Source organism: Zootoca vivipara, chromosome 6 (genome assembly GCF_963506605.1).
Source record: "Zootoca vivipara chromosome 6, rZooViv1.1, whole genome shotgun sequence".
Classification (NCBI taxonomy): domain Eukaryota; kingdom Metazoa; phylum Chordata; class Lepidosauria; order Squamata; family Lacertidae; genus Zootoca; species Zootoca vivipara.
This window is the reverse complement of record NC_083281.1, coordinates 16,394,105-16,399,267: the sequence shown is the minus strand read 5'-3', so window position 1 is coordinate 16,399,267 and position 5,163 is coordinate 16,394,105.

Here is a 5,163-nt window from a genome sequence, read left to right as displayed (position 1 = left end):
TCCCAAGCGCTGCCTATAAATCCAAGGAGCCTGAACTCATTTAAAGATTAACTATTTTCCACAAATGAGCCTGTGTTAAGAATAACAGGGAGAAAGGTCAGTTTGCACAACTTATGCTATTAGGAGTTTTGCCAGCACAGTTTGGTGTCCTCTCCACATTGGTATCAGCAAGGAAGGCAACAGAGAACACTCCTCATGACTAGAAAGGTTAATTTTTTCCCCCTGATTACCCCAGGAAAACAATGATCTGAGTGAATAAAAGTTCATTCAGTGACATTCAAATCAAATCAAACTTTATTTGCATAGCCGACAGGCCATAGCATCAAAAGGACAAACACCAACAAAAATACATTACAAATATGGTTCCCAATAAAACCTATTAAAACCCATGGTAAAAGCTGGGTTATCATTCAATCGATGTCCCTCTGTCCCATGGGTGGCGACCTTCTCTCTGGTAGATTGTTCCGGGCCGGTTAAGTATAGAGTCCAGCCAAATTGAAGAATTGTGACTATAGCCTCAGGAGGATGGCCAGGACAAGGAGAAAGATAATAATAACCAAATAAGCAGGGAATAATAAATAAAAATAGATTAATAATCTCATTCCTTGAATCCTGAAATTATTATTGAAATAATAATAATAATAATAATAATAATAATAATAATATCACCCTAGGCGGGAAATCCGGGTGACTACACTGTTGTCATTCAAATAGTGGCTCTCAGTCTCATTGCTCTCTCGATTAATCTGGCAACCTTCTCTGTTATCAAACTGTTCTGGTCGGCTAAGAGTGAACAAAATTTGGCTTCACATGAGCGGCCTGGGGTGGCAGATAGGAGCGGCGTGATGGTCTCATCCCTCAGATCTTTATATAGGGAGCAAGACAAGAGAACGTGTGACACAGTCTCTACGTAGCCGGATCCACAGGGGCAAAGCCGGTTCTCGATTGGAATTTTTTGGTATCTACCTTCGAGAACAGCTGAGGGTAACATATTTAGTCTGGCCAGCGTAAAGGCCCGCCTAAATTTTGGGATGGTTAGGTTAGACAGATATGGTGCCCGAGAGTCAAAGTGGGAGGGGGGCAGATAAGCGTACCAAGCACTAAATTTCTTAATAGAGGCCAGATTATTCTGCAGTTCGATGTCCTTCAGGTGCTGGTCAATAAGGGTTTTTGCCCTGGGGAGACCCATTTTAAGTAATTGCTGTGCTTGGAGGCCACATGTAAGTAATTTTTGATGCACTGCTTTGGACCACAGACTTCTGTGTGCATCCCGTGTAACTAGGGGCAATAGGCCGGATGTATTTAAATTTAAGCGAAGCCAATAGTTGAATGTTCTTAACCAGGTCCGGGTCTCGACAGAGGGGAGGCCGGTCTCCAAACATAGGGCCGCATTTGGTGCACACGCTGGAACGGCTAGAATCTGTCTTAAGAATTTAGATTGGACCGTTTCAAGTGTGCTACAAGGATTTCCCATCCAGATTTGGGCCCCATAGAGTAACTGCGCCAAAGGTTTTGCTTGAAAAACCTCTAGAGCCACTGGAATATGCCTGCCTCCCTTCGTATAGTAAAAGCGAGACAGTATCTTGGCGCTTTGGGATGCTTTTTCCCTAGCGTATTTATAATGAGCCTCCCAAGACCCTGTTGACTGGAAAAATGGATGGTGGCTAACAGATTGAGGTTGAATCCTGACAAGACAGAAGTACTGTTCGTGGGGGACAGGAGGCGGGCATGTGTGGAGGATTCCCTGGTTCTGAATGGGGTAACTGTGCCCCTGAAGGACCAGGTGCGCAGCCTAGGAGTCATTTTGGACTCACAGCTGTCCATGGAGGTGCAGGTCAATTCTGTGTCTAGGGCAGCTGTCTAGCTGACTTTGGTTTTTTTGGTGATTTACCACCAGTTGATCTCTCCTGCAGTAAGCTGAGAATTCTCCTAGTAGCCTTTTGAGGCCTACTTTAGTTCGTGATAGAAGAACTGCATCATCCGCATAAAGGAGCGCTGAAATTGATTTTTCAGCCAGTTTAGGGGCATGAAACTCCAGGGATGTTAGGTATTTGACCATGTCATTTATATATAAATTGAATAAGGCCGGGGCTAAAATGCAGCCCTGCTTGACTCCCTTGGTGGCTGGTACAGGGCCAATTAGTTGCCCATTAACTGAGGTTGTTACATACAGCTTAGAGTCTTTGTATAGGCTTTTTTATCAAGAATAGTAATCTTTTGTCAATGCTGGAAGTATTTAATTTAGCCCAAAGTTTGACTCGTGAAATTGAGTCAAAGGCCGCCTTCAGATCAATAAAGGCTGCGTATAGAATCCCACGTGTTTTATTGACATATTTGTCGATGAGATGTGCTAATATGAAGCAATGGTCTATTGCTGTTCTGCCCTGTATGAAACCGGCTTGCTCCTCTGCCAGAACTGCCTCGGTTTCCATCCAATCAATTAATTTAGTGTGGAGGTGTTTGGCGTACAATTTGCTGGGGATAGAAAGAAGACTAATGGGTCTGTAGCAGGCATCCCCAAACTTCGACCCTCCAGATGTTTTAGACTACAATTCCCATCATCCCTGACTACTGGTCCTCTTGGCTAGGGATCATGGGAGTTGTAGGCCAAAACATCTGGAGGGCCGCAGTTTGGGGATGCCTGGTCTGTAGCTTGCTGGATCTGCCATAGGACCCTTTTTATGGATTGGAATGATTACCGCCTCTGTCCAGCAACCAGGGATTGTGCCTGTTGAATCGATGTATGTAAATATTGACGCCATTATAGCGGCCCACCAGCTAATACTTGCTTTCTTTTCCTGGGTAATAACCTATTTACCATTTTCTACCATGAGAACAATCGGAAACAGAAGAAATTCACAATGGGCAGACTTCTTTTATATTGAGATCTATGCATAAGGCATTTTAGACAAAGAGTTATTTTATATACAGTATATATTATGTTTTACAATTTAAAATTATTGCATCCATCAAAACTTATTTACACTGTTGAATTTATCTTAATGCTGCCAATGTTTTCAGGTGTACACATATAGTCAATAAATGTTTTCCAATCTTCTCTAAATGTACAGTGGTACCTCTGGTTAAGAACTTAATTGGTTCCGGAAGTCCATTCTTAACCTGAAACTGTTCTTAACCTGAGGTACCACTTTAGCTAATGGGGCTTCCCGCTGCCCCCGTGCTGCCACCATGTGATTTCTGTTCTCATCCTGAAGCAAAATTCTTAATCCAAGGTACTATTTCTGGGTTAGCGGAGTCTGTAACCTGAAGCGTCTGTAACCTGAAGCGTCTGTAACCCGAAGTACCACTGTATCTTCTTCTTGTTCTCTTATTCTGTGTAAAGTCTGCAAGCTGTGCATATTCTGTCAGCTTAATTTGTCATGTGGGACCTCGCTCGTTTTCTATTTTGTAGCTAACAAAACACGAGCTGCGGTAGTAGCATACATAAATAACCTTTTTTGACACCTGGGAATTTCAGTCTGAATTATCCCCAACAAAAAGGACTCCATTTTTTGAGGGGAAAGTGCTTTTAAACATTTTTTTCACTTCATTATGGATCATTTCCCAATACTCTTTACCCTTTTACAAGTCCACCACATATGAAAGAACATTCCCACAACCTCTTTGCATCTCCAGCACTTACCTAATTCAGTCTTAAACATCTTAACAAGCCTACTCAGAGTTAAAGGTTTTTCTGTGTTTTGTAGAATTTCTCTCCCCTCCATGCTTTATTAACATTAAATCATAACAAAACGATAACAAAATGTTCTTATATATGATACATCCAGATGTACATATATAGATCATATATAAATCATTTCTATCTTATTTGGTCCGTTTCACCATACATTCTCACTGAAATACATAAGACTTCCCATCACCCCCCCCCCCACGACCCATTCCATAATGATAATTTTACTATATATACTCCACACATCCTACTGGTTTGCCCCAGCCACTCTGGGCAGCTTCCAACATATGTAAAAATATAATAAAGCATTTTTTTAAAAAAAAAACTTTCCCGTACAAGACTGCCTTCAAACGGCTCAGGGGTCGATTAACTCCAAACCCTCCAACATTTGCCTAATGAAAATAGGGAGATCCTAATGAAAAGTGGGACATTCCAGGATCAAATCAGAAACCAGGACGACTTCTCTAAATCAGGGATGTTCCTGGAAAATAGGGACACTTGGAGTGTCTGGGTTCAGACCCAGGCATCTGAAACCTCAGAAAGCATAGAGTACACAAAAGGTGGCTCTAACACATCTAGCCTAGCAGTAGTTCCTCCTCTTCCACTCTGAATGGTACTGGGATACCTCCTTCACATATCAAACCCCAGCCCTTCTGGTGACAGACACCTACACCATAGCTGCCAAGTTATCCCTTATTTTAAGGGATTTTCCCTTATGCTGAATAGGCTTCCTCGTGAGAAAAGGGAAAACTTGGCAGCTATGCACCTACACTCACCTTCTGAAAAGACAAGATGATGTCCCAAACATTCAACTGGAGCAAGTTTCCCAGCAAAGGCAATGGGGTTGGGGTCCGGGGGCAGTTTGCCCTTTGTGGCATCTCTCCTCCAAAATAGGATAAGCAAAAAGGTGATTCAGGAGACCAGCAAGAAGGGCAACACTCCAAAGAGGCCCATTTGGGAGCTGACGGCCCTCGTTGACTTTGCTGCTCCTTGTACTTTGGTCGTACAAAGAAGTGGATGGGCATCCCAAGTGTTGCCTATAAATCCAAGGAGCCTCCCCCTCACCCCCTCACAATGGACAATTTTTTTGTAAAAGTGCAAGCAGAAAGAATAAAAACCTGTAATTCAGGGGAATTTCGACTTGCACAAGCATTTCTCTGGGCAATGCTGGTAGAAAGTTACATGCCCCTATGGGACTCTCCCTACCTGTCCATGAATGAGGAAGGGAGATTAGAAAGATTAGAAACTCAAGATGCCTGCAGCATCTCAGTATTATGTAGGACAGAGTCAGAACTTTAAATCTGTGCAAATGAAGTGGATTAAAGTACCAAATCCACTCTAAAAAGCGGGGGGGGGGTCCTTTTTGCAGTTTGGAAAGCAACAGGGAAGTGCGTTGCAAAGTGTGGAATGAACCAGCATTGTCGGGAAGGTGTGTGAAGGTCTTGTAATCAAATCAGGATGCATGCTCATTG